The sequence below is a fragment of the Tupaia chinensis genome, unplaced genomic scaffold (genome assembly GCF_000334495.1).
Source record: "Tupaia chinensis unplaced genomic scaffold, TupChi_1.0 Scaffold000048_1, whole genome shotgun sequence".
Taxonomy (NCBI): Eukaryota; Metazoa; Chordata; class Mammalia; order Scandentia; family Tupaiidae; genus Tupaia; species Tupaia belangeri.
The window spans coordinates 410,700-430,484 of NW_006159506.1; the positions used below are offsets into that span (position 1 = coordinate 410,700).

At 41.5% G+C, this 19,785-nt stretch overlaps 1 long non-coding RNA gene across 1 annotated transcript in view; it reads right to left on the reverse strand.

The window, feature by feature from the left end:
• Positions 1 to 2,885: 2,885 nt before the first annotated feature.
• LOC102469624 (uncharacterized) overlaps positions 2,886 to 19,785 on the reverse strand; it is a 23,036-nt gene continuing 6,136 nt past the window's right edge. Inside the window, exons 2-3 of the long non-coding RNA XR_333413.3 lie at positions 6,213 to 6,596; positions 2,886 to 5,255 (exon numbers count right to left, since the gene is read on the reverse strand). This is a non-coding gene — a long non-coding RNA (uncharacterized LOC102469624). The remainder of the gene's footprint in view (positions 5,256 to 6,212; positions 6,597 to 19,785) is intronic.

The window sequence follows — 19,785 nt, forward strand, 5'->3', positions numbered from 1 at the left end:
CGTGGAGGCAGCTTCTTGGGGCTCTAAGGCTGAATCAATTTCTTTGTCTTTTCTGGCTTCTAGAACCTACTTTGCTTGGCTCGTGGCCTTCTCTCTCTCTCTTTTAAAATTATTTTTATTTTTTTTAATTGCTAGATGACACGTGTTCATCAGAGCGAGAGAGACAAAAATAAAGACAGAGACAGAGAGAGAAAGCACCAACCCAATGGGGTGTGGTCATGCTGTATCACCCTCTTCTCCATCCCTCAATCCCATCAGACTTAGGGCATGCACACACACACACACACACTCAGTGTGTTTCTCCAGCTGCCTGGACTGGGTCTTGAACCACAGTCAGCCATGTCAGAGTTGGATCCCTCAGCCACTAGGCTATAGAGCCACTCCCCCATCTTTGTTTGTTGGTTTGAAGAGAGGTTTTTGCTGTAGGGCATATGTGTTCAACAGAAAGACAGAGACAGAGAGACAGATAGCAAGAAATCATCCCCTGCGGGGGGGATGGCTATGCTGCATTCCCTGCTCCATTTTCCTTTTGGGATCTTGAGCAACACAGGCATTGAGTTTAAAATACCAGAACCAGGATTCAAACTGCTGTTGATTATGCAGGAGTCCAGTAACAGAACCATTGCACCATCTGCTGGTCCCAAGCCCTCTTCTGTTTAAAGTCAGCAGCAGAGCATCCTCAAATCTCTTCTCTTTATCTAACCCAGACAGTCTTGTCTCCTTCTTATAAGGAGTTTTATAATTATGGGGTCATCAGAAAAAATCATTATTTATTCTTCTGTTTTTCTATGCAAAAATGCATCTTGATTTTTTTCAACAACCCAATACATTGGGCCCACCAGGATAATCCAGGGTAATCCTCCATCTCAAGATCCTTGGCTTAATCACATCTACAAAGTCCTTTCACCATGTATGGTAACATGTCCAAGTCCACAGGTTCCAAGGGATTAGATGGGGACATATTTGGAGGGCCATTATTCTGCCTGCCACACTTTATAAGAAGACAAGATTGCCAGTCTGGAAAAATCAACACCTAATGGAAAGGGGATGATTAATAAACAGAAGATTCTAAGACCATCGTGGTTTTCCGGGGTGGAAGGTGGCACAGCAGAAGCACAATGCTCTGTGAGCCTGACCCATGTGGGAAGGTTCTTGGTTTGCCTCCAGAGACCTCCCTGAACACACTGGGTGTACACGGGCCCATGTTCCTGACTCGCTGGAGCAAGGGGAAAATTGTGATGTGAGGACCCTGTTGGGAGTGACTGTCTCTCTCTCTCTTTCTCACTCTCTGAAGAAATAAATAAACTTTAAAAATTTATTTTCATGGAAAAGTGGGTCCAAAAGATTGACTGACATCTTCATTTACAGATGAGGAAACTGAGACCAAAGAGACAAAACGTCTCACACACTCGTAGTTTTGGTGGCCTGCAGGGGGCTAGAATCCAACACTTGAGTCCCGGGCCAATCCTCTTCACAGAACGATCCAACCTTTCCATAGGTTTCTTACACTACACATTTTCTCCTCCCTCTTTTTAAAAGGAATGTGTTAGTAGATGTAGCCTCTGAGTTTCCCGATAGCTAGCTTCTCTTGAACCTGAGAATCCCCTCCTGCAGGCTCTCTCCCACGTGCGTGCTCGCTAAATGTCCTCCATGGTGCAGCCACATCCTTTGAAGATCCTTTTCTTTCATCTCCACTCAAAATAGCACCCGCCATCCTGTTAGCTAGCCTCGGCAGCTTCAGAGTGAGGAGCCAAAGGAATGGGTAAATTATCACCTGGTGAACTGACCTACATTCTGCTTAATTGTTTTCGGCCTGACCATTACCCCAGGCATCAGGGTGGAAAGGGATAAAAGGGGTAGTGAGATCTCGTATAGGGATTATATGGCACCTGTAGATCCCCCAAATTAATCATTGTTGGAAGGAAATAGAAAAGTAAAAGATACTTAGCATAAAGTTAATTTTACCCCAAAAGTACTTCTGCTGATGTTTCAGGAAAAGGAAATTATCAAAATGATGATGCGGGCATTTCTCGGGACAGATCATCTGGTGGAGTTCAGCTGCTCTTTGAGTATGACATGTTGGGTCAGGTTTTATTTCCATACCAAAAAAAAAAAAGACTAAATTGGATGCCATCTCTTTCTAATCTAATCATTTTGCAAAGAGGCTGATTTCGTTCTCATTTACCAAGGGCACCACAATCTCAGATGTAATTGAAGAAACAAAGGTTTTTGTGAAATAGGAGCGGAGGATGTTGTCAAAATGTTCCGAAGGTCATCATCAAATGGATAGTCTCTCTGGTTTTTAACGCTTCAGTTGTAAAAATCCTTTCGGAGAGCTTCAAAAAGACATTCGCTTCCTCCTGATCTGATCGTTAGCATATCTGGCAGCTGCTGCGTTTTCTTTTCTGATGAGTTTCCAATGAGATGTATGTAGCATGGCTTGTTTAATATAATTTGTCATTTATGCTTCGACATTCATGTATTATCTGCCTCGATGTGCAAAGAAGAGCTGGGAGAATAACTGTTTGGGGTTTTCTTACTTTTCTTTTCTTTTTTTGAATTTTTAAATCAACATGGTTTCTCCCTATCTTGCAAGATGTAATTAGTTCTGATAGAGTTTATACATTTCAGTAAATGAATAATACTTCTTTGGATTGCTCCAAGTGGTTCTCACACTTCAGATTACTATAATAACTATAAAATAGGTAAAATTCCAGTGTAACAAATGTCATATCAAAAAGCAGCATTGGGGGCCAGCCATGGTGGCACAGCAGTGACACCATGTTCAGCGATGCTGAGGCCATATGGGAAGGTCCTGGGTTCACATCCCAAGGTCTCCCTGCATGCTGGGCATGTGCACACATGCCTTTATTTGAGCTGGCTGAGACAGTGGAGGGTCACAGTCTGAGGACCCTGTTGGAGGTGCCTATGTCTTTCTCTAAGGGAAGAAATAGATATCGATAAACTTAAAAAAAAAAAAAAAACACTTCTGTTTAGTGAAGCAATTTTTATGTCTTCATTACAAAGAATAAATGAAACTTGGCTAATCTGACCACAGTAGAGTTACACACAGTAGGGCCACACACAGAGCCATGGGTACCCCAGATTAAATAGGTGCAAAACTGTACTCATCCTTGCTCCTCCAACTTCAGTCTTCCCCCATTGCTTCTCATCTCAGCAGTCAACACCACCATCCACAACCCATTTATGTGATCCCCACATGCAACCAGAGTTCATCTTCAAAGTATCTCCCAAATTCACCTACTTTGCTTGTGTGGCCAGAGTCACACGATGGCTTTGCTGGGTCTATTGCCTCCAGGGGTCCTTTCACCATTTAAAAAAAAATCTATTTCAAGTAATGATTTATGACTTTGTTGGTATAAAGTTCAACATAATCAAAATTGGATTCATTATTATATATTTATCGCTTTTTAAAGCTTCCGATTCCATTTTTTTATTGTGTTGCTTATATTTTCTACATCATTTTAAAGAAACAGTTGCCTAACACAAGTTCAAGAAGATTTACACTCATATTTCCTTCAAATAGCTTCATATATTTAAATCTTTGATCCACTTTGAGTTGACTTTACATGTGGCATTAGGTAGGGGTCAAAATTCATTCTTTTGTATGTAGATAGCCAGCTTGTACAATAGAATGTTATTTTTCTATTGAATTGTCTTGGAGTTCTTGTTGAACATGAATTAACTGGAAGTTTAAGAGTTCATTTCTAAATTCTTAATTCTGTTCTATTAATCAATGTGTCCATCCTTATACCAGTACCATGTCATCTTGATTATTGTAGCATTGTAGTAAGTTTTGAAACTGTGAAGTGTTAAGTCTTCCTACTTGTTCTCTTCCAAGATTATTTCTGCTATTCTGGGCCTTTTAAATTTCTATATAAACTTTAGGATCAACTTGTCATTTTCTGCAGAAAATACAGCTGGGATTTTGATAGGACTGGCAAGAGAAGATAACCTTGTCTTGTTCCTGACTTTGGAGGGAAGCTTCAGTCATTTACCACTAAGTGTGGTCCTAGCTTGGGTTTTTCATAAATTCCTTTTATCAAATTGGGGAAGTTCCCTTCTATTCTAAGTGGGGTTTTTTGTTTTGTTTTGTTTTGTTTTGTTTTTAAATAATGAAAGGGTTGGATTTTGTCACATACTTTTTCTGAATTAATTGTGTTTTTCTCCTTTAATCTATTAACGTAGCATGTTCTGTTGATTGATTTGTGCATGTTGAAACAACCAGGGCTTCCTGGGATAAATTCTACTTGGTCATGGTGTATAATCTTTTTAATACACTGCTAGATTCAGTTTGCTAATATCGTGTTGAGGATTTTTTGCATCTATATTTATATGAGAGATTGAACTGTAATTTTCATTTCTTCTTATAAGTTATCTGGCTTGAAACTGTGGTAATATTGGTCTCAGAGAATAAATTAGGATGTATTCTCTCCTGGTCCATTTTTTGGAAGCATTTTAGAATGAGGGGTGTTAATTCTCCTTTAAATGTTTTGTAAAATTCACCAATGAAGCAAACTTGTCCCACATTTTTCTTTTTCTGAAAAGTCTCTTCAGATTTCCTACCTTTTCTTTAATGAGTTTTGGTAGTTTTGTGTTTTAAACATGTGTATAGTAAAACTTGGCTCCCACACAACTTTATACTCCCACTTTTGTTTGTGTCCCTATCACCACTGATTTGTATTTATTGCTTTATGCAGTTGTCATTTAGCAGATATGAAAAAAGAGGAGTAGGACCCAAAAAATAAATTCATAGTCTTTTATACTGTCATCTTTACCAATGCTCTTAATTTCTTTGTGTGGATTCAAATAATAGTTTACTGTCTTTTAAGCTTAGCCTGAAGATCTGCTTTTCATATTCCTTGCAGAGAACATCTGGTAGTAGCAAACATGTTCATATTTTATTTGGAAATGTCTTAATTTGTGAAGGATAGTATAGCAGGATATAAAATTCTCGATTGATAGATTTTGTCTTTCATCACTTGAATATGGCATCTCACTGCCTTCTGGCTCTCATGGTTTCTGATCAGAAGTCAGCTTTAAGTCTTATCAAGGATTACCTGTATGTGATAAGTTGCTTCTCTTTTTACTTTCAAGATTCTCCCTTTGTCTTTGCCTTCCAATAGCACAATTAGTGATAAAGTGGAGTAAGGTGGAAAAGGCAGTGGCTTTGGCATGAGACAAATATGAATTTTAATCCTAGATATGTCACTTTCTAGCTGATTTTCTGAAGTCTGAAAGGAATATGATAATTATTATAATATTAATATAATGATTAATATTATTATGAGTACTATGAGAATAAAATGAAATTATGCAAGTAAGATACAAAAGGAAACAATAAATCATTGTTCAATTTCTACTGACTCGGGACATGGCTTTGGCCAGGGCAGGCTTCCATTTCATTGCTGACTAACTGACTGGCATAGTTACTCCATTTTATTCATCCTGCACTATGTTTTCTCTCTATGAGATTACAGTCAGGGAACATTATTCACTATACCCTAGACTGTTTCAGTGGGCCACTAACACGGGATTGTTTCTGTTAGAGTATTATCCAGGGATGGATAATGTCATGTCATGGTCCTTCCTGTCATGTCATGGCCCTTCCTGAGATACAGGTGGTATCCCAAAGATTTCTTAAATAATTCATATGGTGAACTGATTTTATCTATGGTTGTACCTCCCCACCCCTACCCCCAGAACTAGGTATTTCAGCTCTGCCATATAAGGGATCCCTTGTTTCACAAATATGAGGAACTTCAAAATGTTCATGGAAAAAATTAAAGTATAAGGTTTCCTTGGTGTTAGAAAAATTTCTGCAATCCATACATAGTTTTTTCTTTTTTTCCCCTTTTTAAAAGCACAATGAAGAACATTTTATTTAAATAAAAAGAGGATAATATTTCACTGGGAATTAAATCCAAATATATATATATATGTATATATATACATACATATATATGTATATGTGTATATATATGTATATTTATACACATATATATATATATATACACACATACATATATATGTATATGTGTATATATATATATGTATATTTATACACACACACACACACACATATATATAAAACCAGTGGTGATATTTCATAGGCTAAGTTCTCCACAGATGCAAATGTTTAAAACATTATAAAAGCAATGTTTTGCTCAGGAATACTACTGTCCACATACCGTATGGATTATTTTATAATACCAACTTCAGGTGGCAAAATGCTAAGTTGTGAGTTCAGTATTTTCCAGCTAGTTTTTCTCCTTTCCCGGGTGTCACTGGTGGCACGCACTGTTGAGAGACCCCTTGTCTCCATACATTTCTTCTCACAGTTAAGTCCACTAGGGTGGAATGCTCATGTCTTTAAGATGCAAGGCCTAGCAAAATGTCTCCCATGAATTCACTGGATAGCACAATGTTCTCCTTGATCAATTCTGTTGCTTCTTCTATTACATTGTTGACTTCAGGTGCTGCTTTGCTTGTTTCTTAATCTGTCATCTGGCTTTGTCTACATCTTCTTCAACTCTCTTCCAGCTGATTTGCACATAACCGCTGTGACTGACAATCTGAAGAAGAAAGTCACCACATACTGTAGTTGCTACAAGTTTTCCCACTTTCTGGGACAAAAATCCCACACCCCAGCCTGTCACGCCACCCACTAAGGGGTACCTATTGAATTTTTTCTACTACAGGTCCCAAATTGTGGCCACTCAACTCCACCAGTGAGATCTTCTTGCATACTCAGTTAAATCCAACAATTCATAAGAAGTTCATAGTCATTCCGATGTGCAGAAGGGGAGTCTAGATATTTCCCAGCCAATGCACCAAAACATGACACAGGAACTCAGGGGCACCGGGGTGATCAGGACCAGCACTCGCAGTGAGACATGGGTTTGTGCCCCGCACTCAGGAAGAATTAGAGACCGGACACAGAGAGTAGATATAGCAAAGTGGGGAGTTCATTGAAGGAGAGGGAAAGAAAAACAGAGCTCCCAAGGAGAAGGGAGGGGTCCTGGAAAATGGGTTGCCCCATAGTTTTTTCATAATACACATTTTTCCACAAAGGTTTTGAAAACCCTTTGTCAAAGACAAAGCAAACCCTTCTGGCCCTGCCCCCTGCAGAGCCATCGTATCTATAAACATTCCAACCTGCTCCAGGGAGGTTGAACTCCACTGAATGCAAATCTGTCCATAGTTACAGAGAGAACCCAATAATGTAAGGCTTAAGATGCGTGTGTGTGCTGAGATTAGAAGGCTGAAATCCTTTCTGACTCTCTACCCTCTTGGACTCTAAATCCTGCCTACTTCTTTTCAGTGCTTCTGCCCCCCACTTCCTGACCTACCTGCATTCCAACCAAGTTCCAACAAAACGTCCACCTCTTGTTTTGTTGACTCTCTCTTTCTTGGCTTATGTAAAAGTCTTGACTCTCTCTAGGCCTATTTAATTCATTTCAATGAATACCAGTAGAGCATTTAGCATATGCAAGGCTCTGTTTCAGGAGCTGCTAATATAGGTTATAAGCATTAAGTCGGGCAAATATCGCTGCTTTCCTGGACTTTATATTACAGTTTTACTCTAACATGCAGGTGAACAGTTCACTGCTCTATCTCAAAAATGGATTGGCTGGAATAAGTTTGTGTTCATCAGGTGCTAGAAGACCCCCTGAATCTTGAAAGGGAGTTAACACATTCTACTTTAATAAACTCTAGCAAATGAGTGGAGCTTCCTTGAACCTTCTATTTTTCTCTGGGTCATTTACCCCACTAGTTTGTCAGCTACAGATAGAAGACTTTCACTGTAGTTTCTAGGTATCATTTAGAGTTTTTCTTTTTTTGGTTTATTTTTTAATTTCTTTATTAGTTTTTTGTTTTTGCCGTAGGGCACATGCACTTGCCAGAGAGTGAAAGAGAGAGGTAAAGTAAGAAATCACCCTCCAGGGTGATGGAATGCCACAATCCCTTCTCCTCCATTTTCCTCTGGATTTTGGGGCATGCACACACATGTGCCCAGCATGGTTTCCAAGTTGCCAGCTCTGAGACTTGAGCCATGGCCAGCCATGTGGGAGTCCAGCACCTTAACCACTTCGCCACCTGCTGGCCCCTGTAGATTTTCTTAGGGATGAGAGTTCTTTTAACAATGTGCCACTTCTCTGCTAATCAGTCCATGCCCAAGAGCTATTTATCCTACATGTTCTATGTAATGACCAAAACATTCATAATGCTGCCTTCATCTTGAATGAGTAACTTGGGTGCCCAACGATTCCTTTTTATTTCATGCCCAGCTCTAGAACAGTCTGTAATCTTACAACTATTTTTTTCCTGGTATTTTGCCAAAGTAGTTAAAAAGAAAATTCAAAATTGTGAGTTTTTCCAATAGGGAAACCAAAATAATACCTCATTAAGCCTTTCTACAATTCTCTTTGATCTCAAACCACTTTTTATAACATAGTTACTAAATAGCCCTTCTAGTTTTACAGTTGATTTCTTCCTTTTTGTGAAGAATTTTTTACTTTTGGTTTTAAAGCCTTTTTATAGTAATGAGTCGCCTTAAATTCTTTTTTCTAATTAGTATTGATTTGTAATTGGTAGGTTCAGTTTTATACACTTCTGACACCTTCGTTAAGCAGCATTTTCATTTTTTAAAACACTTATTTATCTATTTATTTGTGATTTTCAAGCCACCAAGTCTGGGACTCAAACCACAGTTAGCCATGTGGGAGTCCAGTGCCTTAACTACCATGCCACCTGCTGGGTCATTATTTTCTCTTTTTTTGAATCATTTCTTCTCCACAAAAAGTGCAAGAAGCACCAATTCAGTTCTTAGTTGAGTCAATCGTAGAGTTCGTTTAGAGCACGGGCTATGAACTTGAGGACTGGCAGTGCCACTGTGACTTTCGTAAAAACTGTAAGCCTGGGGTAATGATTCCTAATGGGTGGGATCCGTAAGCCTTTGTTTATGTTCCAATCAGAGAATCTATTTATGAAATAATGGATGGTACCGTGACCCGACAGAGTGCGGTTTCAAAACCGAGTGATCGTCCATCTTTGCAACACACAAAGGTAGCTATTCGGCAAAGAAAACCTCATTCATGGCTCTAAAAAGTCATGCCAAAGGAGGGAGGAATAGCAGGCGCCCGTACCAACTCAAACTACGCCTCGCTGACACTAAAGCTGATTGATGAGCTAGGAGCCTTCCGAGTCCAGAGAACAAAATGGAAATGAGATAGACAAATGGCACCGCAATGTATGAAAAACTGTAGGTGTGACACAGAAGTGTGTTCTCTGTGCACGAGAAGGTTAGGGTCTTTCGAGGCTGACAGTCGTGTCAGTGCCGTTGACATAAATTGTGCTAATGTTAATGGAAACGTACTAGTGCGATTTACCAAAGCCATTTTACAGCTGTTGAGTTAGAGCGAAACGGAAAGCAATTGCACGAAGATGAACCCAAGAGGTTCGTACTTGCATGTGCGAACAAATGCACATTTTAAAACTGCTCTCTACATAGACTCCTCTAATGTGGCAAAGTTCGTTTTTCTTTAAAGTTATTCTTCGAGATGGGAAAAAAAAAAAAAAAAAAACTACAGTCAATGCCTTCTCAAAGTCTCTGCTCTCTCCATTTTGAAACTGCTGCTCAGGACCACCAGATGGCATAGCAGTTCCGTTGCTGGACTTCCACATAATTGACCATGGTTCAAATCCTGGACCTGGCGGCTTAAACCTCATGCCAGACACATGTGCATGCATGCCCAAAGTCCCAAGAGGAGAAGGGAGGAGAAGGGATTGCGACATGGCCATCCCCCTAGGGGGGTTATTTCTTGCTTTCTGTCTCTCTGGAGAGTGCATACGCCTTATTGCAAAAATCTCTCCCCCCCCACAAAAAAAAAAAGAAAAGAGAAAAAGGAAGAAACTGTGCCACTCCCACAAACATGATTTCATTTCCAACAAATCCCCTTTTAAGAAACTGTGATCTCTTATCCAATGCTAGAATCAGACATCGTTGTCTGCGTTTAGTTACAGGAGTTGCAAAGTATTCTAGAAAGCCAAGACACTGCTCTCAGCCATGGAGCGGCAAGGCCAAGTGTATGGCATTTCTGCAGATGAGGGATCAAATGCAGAGAGCATCAAACGCCCGCCTTGAAAGGTACAAGGTACGGCTCATGGCATCACAATGCTGCTGCCCTCAGTTTCTGAAAAGCAAGCCAGAGAATTGGCAGAGTAAGGGAAATGCCTTCAGAGCTGGACAACTCCTGGTTGGAGGAGACAACTGGCTGGCCTTCCAGCCAGGGACGTCTCCAAGGAGCGGAGCCACGCTGGCTGCCTGTGAAGGCTGTGCTTGCTAGTGGTGCAGTCAGAAGTGACAGTTGGAGAAATCGGGATTCTGAAAAGAGCAAGGAGGACATCTGAATAACGGTGGGAGGTGAAAGTGTGGGAAAGCACGGTGGGAAACTCTCGAAAGGGGGATGATATGTTTATTTTAAAATGTGAGAGATCCTGGGCTGGTATTGGACGTAGGCTGACTCAGTGTGAGCCAGGGAAAGGAGGACATTGATAGTCCTGGTAAAAACTAATGCCTTGGGACCAGCAGATAGCATAACGGTTACATCACTAGACTCCCATGTAGCAGGCTGCAGTCTGAGTCCCGGACCCAGTGGCTTAAAACTCATAGCGGGCACGTGTGCATGTGTGCCCAAGATCCCGAGAGGAGAATGGAGGAGAAGGGATTGCGGTGTGGCCATCCCCTCTGGGGGGTGATTTCTCACTTTCTGTCTCTGTTTCTCCAGCAAGCACAAAGCAAAAATCTCTCTTAAAAAATAAATAATGCCTCTATCTACCTAGCTTGGTAATGAAAGCTGTTTCCCCTAGAGCCAGGAGGAGGGTGGCTGCAATGGCACTCACATCAGTGCCTTTTCTCCAGTATTTCGCCCCCTGTGATTTCAGGAGCTCTGCGTGTAACGTCTTGCCCTGGGCTGACCCCCTTGCTGTCCATGAGCATCACTACCAGAGGAGAGCCTGGGGGACTGGGCACCTCCTGGAGCCGCAGCAAGTGGCTCTTTCAGTGGGGCCTTGTGCAGACAGCACCGGAGCTTCTGTGCCGGTGGAAGTGAGTTCAAGCCTTGCTTCCCCAGGCCATACTCAATTCACCTCACATCACACCTGTGGCTTCACAATAGCCATGGTTTTTCACTCTTGTGCCCCATCGACAAACCTCTTCCTTTCTTTCCGGGCCCTACCCAGCTCATGTAGGGATCTGGATTCCTACATGGCTGACTACAGTTCGAGTCCTGGACCTTGTGACTTGTTTTCTCCCTTTCCCTTTCTCTCTCTCTCTGTCTCTCTCTGGCCAAATTAAAATAATAATAATGATAAATGGAATTAAATAAATAAATAATTATTTTAGGGGGGAAAAAAACCTTCCAAAGTTTTCCACCAGCTTTCGTTGTTCTTTTTTTTTTTTAATTTATTATAGGGCTCATACTCCCTGGAGAGAGATGGGGTGAGAGGGAAACTGAGGAAGCACCCCCCCACACGCCCAAGGGGGAGGATGGCCACATTGCAATTCCTTCTTCCTCTCTCATTCCTCTTGGAATCTGGGGCATACCCGTACATACGCTCAACGTGTTTTTTAAGCTACCAGGTTTGGGATTTGAACTGCACAGTCGGCCATGTTGAATCTAATAGCCTTAAACAACACACCACCAGATGGCCCTCCTCCTCATTCCTTGAGACACCTTTCTTCTTCCGGTATCCTCTTACCTCTCCCTACTCTCCCCCCTTCCCACCATCACCCTCTGGTCTTGCCATCAGTGACTTTTCTAGCTGGACTCTGAATCCTCTTCATTACTCTTTGAACCAAAGCATGTGGTTGCTTCTTAGAAGCTCTGGAGGCACCAGAATGCTCTTAGGAAAAGGCATTCCCAGAGGTGTCTTCTCTATTCGGGCCACAACTGTGGTGTGGCAGGCAGGCATTAGCCAGGGCTCAGGCTCTGGTTTCCCCGTGTGAGGGTTTTCAATGACTGGTACACTGAAGCTCTGTTGCCAATAGCCTAAAGGGGAGATCAAGCCCTCATGGCCCCAACAGAGGCAGAGAACTCATGAAGGTGGGGTGATCCACTGTACTAGTTTGCCTGGGCTGCCATTACAAAATACAACAGACATGATGGCTTGAGCGACAGAAACTGGGGCCAGCAGGTGGCATGGCAGTTGAGGTGCTGGACTCCCACATGGTCAATGTGATTCGAATCCCACATCCAGTGGCTTGAAAATAACACAGGGCACGTGTGTATGTGCATGCGTGCCCAAAATCCCAAGAGGAGAATGGAGGAGGTGGGATTGCAGTATAGTCAACCCTTCCAAGGAGTGATTTCTTACTTTCCCTCTCTCTGTCTCTCTCTGTCTTCCTTCAGCATGATACCTGCCCTAATGGCTAAAGAAAAAGCTAAAAAGAAAGAAAAAAACAGAAACCCATTTCCTCTGGTGGCTGGAAGCCTAAGACCAAAGTGTCAGTATGTTGCTCCCATGCCATCTCTCTGACTTGCAGATGGCCGCCTTCTGCCTCTGTCCACAGGTGCTCTTTCCCCGAACACGGACATCTCTGGTGTCCCTTCCTTTCTTACAAAGGACACCAGAGCTGTTGGATTGGGCCCACAAGTACAACCTCATAAACCTTTATTACCTCTCTCTGTAAAGGCTTTGTCTACAAATATAGTCACAATGGGGGGCTGACTTAGGAGTCAACATAGGAATTTCAAAGAGATGCAATCCCGTCCATTGCACCTGAGGAGATGCTTTTGTCTGTGAGTTGCAGAAACTCCATTCCCAGCTAGCATTGAGGAAGAGTGTATCCACTCTTCATTCAGGACCCAGTAGGACCCATAGAGACCACTGCAATGACATTCAGGCATTCATATAGACCCAATGGCAATTATTCTCAAGTCCAAAACTTGTTCTAAGATTGTGTGCATCACTTCCTTTCAGAGGGAGAGACTTCAGGCAAGAACTAACAGCACTTTTATAGCCCAGATCTGAGAGGCCGCAGAACAGAAAGCTGCTGAAAGTAGAGCAGGAGCACTGGGCATTCTCTTTGAAGACAACAGAATTCTTTTATCTCAGATCAGAGTCCAATTTTTTTGAGCATACAGAAGGTTAGATCAAGGAAGCAGGTCAAACCTCTGCCGATGCCTTTAATGACTGTATTAAAGTCATTTCCCTCACAAGGGCTCCTCACACAGGACGGATTTTGTTTTTATAAAGTAGACAACAGTGCACTCTCTTCCCTCACTGGTCAATTTCACGTTTTTGAACCACGAGGTTGAAGCTGGGTCCCAACAGGCCCAAGTGCTAGAACACTTTCTACCCATAGGCAGGATTCCCGGAGTTCCATTGTAGAATTAAATTAACTCTACCATCCATAAAAGCCCACAACTCAACTCATCCTCAAACCTCCACATTTTTGAAGAACAGAACGTGCAAACACATGGAACGGGATTTGAGACTAGGTAGGAAAGAAGTAAGTGACTGGGTAAACAACCTCTGTTTTCCTAACGATCACCATTATGATAGTTTGGTAGGAAGATTTTTTAATTTATTCTATTAAAGAAATTGGATAATCTTAGAATCAGAAGCCTTTGAAAATGGACATAGTCCTTTTAAAAACATTATTTTATTTAATTTTATTGATTAGTAATAGTAGTCATAGTGTTAATTTGACCAGAGAGAGAGAGAAACAGAGGGAAAATGAGAAAGCAAGCTGCCAGGTCCAGGACTCGAACTGTGGTCAACCACATAGGAGTCCAGCACCTTAACCACCACGCTACCTGCTGGCCCTGGACATAGTCCTCTTATAAAAGAAGTGACCTAAGGGAAATCCTTGGTGATATTGCCATCAGCAGAGTGAGAGATTTCTTTACTAGCACAAAGATTTGTATAATTTGCATATCACGGATGCACACACATGACCTCCCCAAGGAGTTATGCTTAAGTGTGAGGCTGATAAACAGGTGCCTGTAGCTGACAAAAAGTGGACCGAAATTCCTCAAAACCAAGTGACCTGGGCAACTAATATGGTAAATAGTCCCAATGCCACCAGGGTGTCCAGGGCAAGGAGTCGGGATGAAGCCATGAAGAGTAGGGTACGTACATCTGCCTCCCTGCAGATTGGGTATGATACACAGATTTTCTGCCAGAGAGGATGGGTTTGAGGGATCATCTCCTAATTTCTGGCTGACTAACTAGGACAGAGTACCTAGATGCAATGGACAAAATGATTGCAGAATGCAACAGGAGGAAAAGTAATTCTTTTTGTTTTTAAAAAAAGAATTACTTTATTTTACTTTATTATTTGTCATTTAAACATGCCTTAAACTCATGCCAGGAGTGTGCACAGGCATGTCCAAGATCCTGAGAGGAGAATGGAGGAGAAGGGATTGCGGCGTGACCATCCCCCCTGGGGGGTGATTTCTCGCTTTCTGTCTCTCTGTCTCTCTCTGTGTCTTTCTGGCGAGCACACGCACCCTATAGCAAAAACCTCTCCAAAATATTTCATTTAAAAATTAATAATAATAATAAAAACAAGGGACCAGCAGATGGCATAATGGTTATGTCTCTGGACTCCCACATGGTTGACCATGGTTCAAGTTCCAGACCCAGAGACTTGAAATTCATGCCAGGCACGTGTGCATGTGTGCATGTGTGCATTTTGCACGTGTGCCCAAAATCCCGACATGAGACTAGACGAGAAGGGACTGCAGCATGGCTATTCCCCTGGGGGGTGATTTTTCATTTTCTGTCTCCATCTCTCTCTGTCTCTCTGGAGAGTGCACACGCGCTATAGGAAAAATCTCTCTTAAAAAATTAAATAACAAAAAGGGTACAGAGTCCTTATTCAATCATAAAGGGCAAGGATCTGATGTCATCTCACTAGCTCCCTTAGCCAGAAGCGGGAAGGTGGTTCCCAAAGGAAAGCCAGGGTGCTGCCAACCAAATGAAGGAATGTTCCAGAATGGCTGCTGTGTGTGTGTGTGTGTGTGTGTGTTTGTGTCTGCATGTGTATATGCATATATATCATATAAATACAAAAAATATTATATATGTGTTTGTGTGTGTATAAGTGATTAATTGTATGTACTTACATTATAGCAAACTCCATAAGCTTCCTAGAAAGAAAGGGCAGAGATCTCTTTTTTCGCTGTTTTGTTCACTGCTGCATCCCCATTACCCAGAGCAGCACCGGGCACATAGTTCCCCAAAACAGCAGGTAAATAAATGAGCTTAAAAATCCACACAGATGGAAAGGAGCATGTGGAGGATATGCGAGTGGAGACTGAGCACACACAAGGACAAAAAGTCTGTGGACAAGTAGAACTGAAGTCAAGTTTATGGGTCGGCCTGTGGCCTGCTAGTTAAGGCAGCTAGACCCCACACAGCTGACTATATGGTTTGAGTCCTGGACCCAGTGACTTGAGAAACATGCCCAAAGTCCAGAGAGGAGGGAAAGATGGAGAAGAGATTGAAGCATGACCATTCCCCATGGGGAGCGAGGGAGTATTTTCTCCTTGCCCTCTCTATCTCTCTATCTCTTTTTCTGGTGAGTACACTCACCCTCTAGCACACACACAGAAGAAGTTGAAATGTGGCAACATAATAATACATGATGTAGATTACATCTCAAATGAAGGAAGAGAAAATATATCATTTGATAAGTAGTGTTGGATCGATACAGAAGCCATCTTGGAAAAAATACCTCCAAATACCTTGGATCCATACCTCACACCTTACACCTGGATACATTCCAAATGTAAAAAAATTAAAACTCCAAAGTAGTAGAAAAAAGCATGAGAAAATTGTTTTATAGTACCTGAGGATGGGGAAGACATTTCCAAGACTTGAAAGCCATTGAGACGAGACTGATAAAATTCTACCATGGAAAGTAAAATGAACTTTCTCTAGGCAATAAATGCTATGAGCGAAGTTGAGCATACAAATGACAAATCGATAAAAAATTTACCTCTTTCATCCCAAAGGTCTAAGTTCCCCACTATGTGTGTTTTCCTACAAATTAAGTTTTTAAAAAGACCATCAATCCATTTAATAGATGGGCCAAAGATATATACCACTCATAGCAAAGTAAATATATAAAGGCTCTTTAAAATATGAAAAATATCTGCCATCACTCATTTAAAAAAAAAAAAAATAGAAGTTAAAACTGCAATGAGATACTACTTTTTTTTGCTTCTCAGATTGGCCAAGGTCCAAAAGTCTATAACATACTTGGTTGGTGAGGCTTGGAGTAAAAAGAACTCATTTATCATTGAAGGGGAAATAAATTGGAGTGCTATAAAGGTCAATGTGGCAAGATCGATTAAAATTACACACATGCCTACCCTTCGACCCAGCGATTCCATTTCATGGCCTTTATCCTGTACTTATATCCACATATGCAAAATGACATATGTACAGATTATTTGTTGCCACATGTAACAGTGGAAAACGGTACTACTGAAAAGTCCAAAGGGGACCCAGAGAAGGAAATATTATTCAGCTATAAAAAGGAATGAAAGATTTCCAACATGTGCTGATAGGAGGGGAGAAAAAAAGCTCCGGTGATGCTGAATCCATATGGGAGGTCGTGGGTTCAGTTCCCTGGTCAACCTGTAAATGCCAGATCCACACAGCCATGGTCCTGGGCACCCATGAACCTGACTGGCTGGGAGTGCAGAGTGTGAGATCACACCGGGACCCTATTGAAGGTGCTTGTCTTTCTGCATGTGTGTATGCATCAATGTGTTTGTGTATGTCTCATTCTCATGAAATTAAAAAAATACACTTAAAAAATATCAGGGTACAAAACAATATGTGAAAAGGAGAGAAAAGGGGATGGCCCATGGCATGGTGAAGGCAGCTGGATTCCATATGGCTGACTGCGCAGTTTGAGTCCTGGACCTGGTAGCTTGAAATGCACATCCAAAATTCCCAAAGGAGAAATGGAAAAGGAATTCGGGTGTAGCCATCCCCCATGGGAGTGATTTCTTACTTCCTCTTTCTCTGTCTCTCTCTGCCTCTTTTCAGTGATCCCATCCACCCTTTAGCAAATTAAAAAGAAAATAATAAAAAGCAAAAGGAAAGAATATATATTTATATCCTTTTCAAGTATGGCCAAGAAATTCAGTCATTACAGCCAGGCCAGATTCAAGGGGAAGGGAACTAGACTATCTTTTGATGAGAAGAATGTCAAAGAATTTGCAAACATATTAAAGTTATGGTAAGTTTGGTTTAGTTTTTTTTTTTTTTTTTAGAATTATCTTAGGGACCAGCAGTTGGCACAATGGCTATGTCACTGGACTCCCATGTAGTAGACCGGGATTCAAGTCCCAGACCCAGTGGCTTAAACTCATGCCAGGCGCATGTGTGTGCATGCCCAAGATCCTGAGAGGAGAATGGAGGAGAAGGGATTTTGGTGTGGCCATTCCCCCTGGGGAGTGATTTCTCACTTTCTGTCTCTCTGTTTTTCTGGTGAGTGCACACGCTGTATAGCAAAAGCCTCTCCAAAAACAAAAATCTATTTTATTTAACTTTATTTGTTTGTTTATTTATCTATTTTAATCTGACCAGAAAGGGACAGAGTGAGAGAGAGAGAGAGAGCAAGCTGTCAGGTCGAGGATTTGAACCGCAGTCAACCATGTAGGAGTCCAGCACCCTGAACCACCACTCCACCTACTGGTCCCAAGTTATGGTAAGGTAATTTTTATACTCTCAAAATTCTGAACCAAATGAAGGTACTAGCTACTCACATTTTTAATAAATTGACTTTTAAAAAGAGAGTCAATGCCTATGGGTTTCCATGTTTCGGTACCTTGCTTTGATTAGAAGAGAACATTCAGCTGCCTTCAGAATTAGCTGCAAGTTCACTGATTTCACTCAGCCTTCCAGAATATCCTAGAAGGAAGTCTTCCTGGTTTCTAGTGGCAATTCAAGCCCAGTCAGAGAGAAAAAGAGAAAGGAGAGAGAGAGAGAGGAAAGAAAGGAAAAAGAAAGAAAGAAAGAAAGAAAGAAAGAAAGAAAGAAAGAAAGAAAGAAAGAAAGAAAGAAAGAAAGAAAGAAAGAAAGGGAGAAAGGGAGAAAGAAAGGGAAAAAAGAGAAAAAAGAAGGAAAGGAAAAAAAAGGAAGAAAGGAAGAAAGAGAACGAGAGAAAAAGAAAGAGAGGGAGAATGTGATGCTGTCATAGTTAACAGTACAGCAGTTCTTTGTACATTTGTTTTTTACATACATTTATTTATTTATTTGTTATTATTTTCAAGCCACCATGTCTGGACCTTGAACCATGGTCAGCCACGTGGGAATCCAGCACCTTAACCACCCCACCACCCTCTGGCCCTGGACTTGCTCTGGCCCTGGCCTGGGCAGTGGTCGGACTCTCCATGGTATGTACAGAGCTCTCTCTCTCTCTTTCTCACTCTCCCCGGAGAACTAACCCCTCCCCTGAGACTTGGCACTGAAGATGACTTTAACTGTGACAAGCAAGTGACAACACAGGAATATCGTCTGGCTATAATAGCCACAAACTAGAGGAATAGTCCAACAACTGCTTTTCAGTTTGGAGGATGGAAATAAGAGCCAGCTAGTAACTGAGGCCCATCTCAGAAACCACTCTGCCCCCGTCTGGGCAGAACGCAAAGGGCCTAGGAGCAGCAAGACGCCATTCACCTCTAGTGCAAATATAAGGGGGCCCAGAAAACTCAGTGATCGGGACAAATAACATCTCCAGCCAGTATTTTAAGAACCCAAAGGAATATTTTTTAAATGTATAATGAATGAAATATCAAAATTTTAATTTTTTAAGTTTCTTTTTTTCTTTTTTATGTAGGTAGAAAATTATATTATTATTATTATTTATACATTCAAGAGCTACACATCATTTAGATTTTAAAGAGACTTTACCTAGCAGGATATAGACCTCAGTTCAGTCCAGTTGAGAATACCACACACAACCTTATCAACAGATAATCAACCATGTCTGTGTCCCACAAATATCTTACCCCTCTATTTCTTCCCCAATTTTCCTTTCCTCCGCTCTTTCACTTCCGCACTTTCCTTCCGCTTTGTCTCAGAACACTAAAATTACTTTATTTACTTCTTGCATGAGTAAGAGACACAGAGAGTGAGCCCCCAGTGCTGGGATCTACCCCCACCTTCAGCCAGCCGTGAAGGCGAGTGAAGGGCCTGGTGCACTCAGGGAGGTCGTGGGTGTGAACTCACGACCTTCCCATGTGGGTCAACCCCACAGAGCAGACACATAACACATTGTGCTGTCATGCCACTATCTGGCCCCCAAATAATACCAACGTTTCATACAAAAGTCGTCCTGCTGAGCCACACTGGAGTTTGAGGCAGAAGAAAAAAGTGATGAATGCTGGTTGTTCATTTATTTAAAATTTGGATATTTTGTTCGTGGTGAATTTGTTTCATCCTTTTAATTTAAAAAAGAAAAAAAAAAAAAACTACATTAAAACATTTCTATTGCGGGCCAGCAGGTGGCTTGGTGGTTAAGGTGCTGGACTCCCACATGACTGAGCACAGTTTAAGTCCCAGGCCCGGCAGTTTGAAAATCACTGCAGACACAAAATACCAACGTTTCATACAAAAGTCGTCCTGCTGAGCCACATTGGAGTTTGAGGCAGAAGAAAAAAGTGATGAATGCTGGTTGTTCATTTATTTAAAATTTGGATATTTTGTTCGTGGTGAATTTGCTTCATCTTTTTA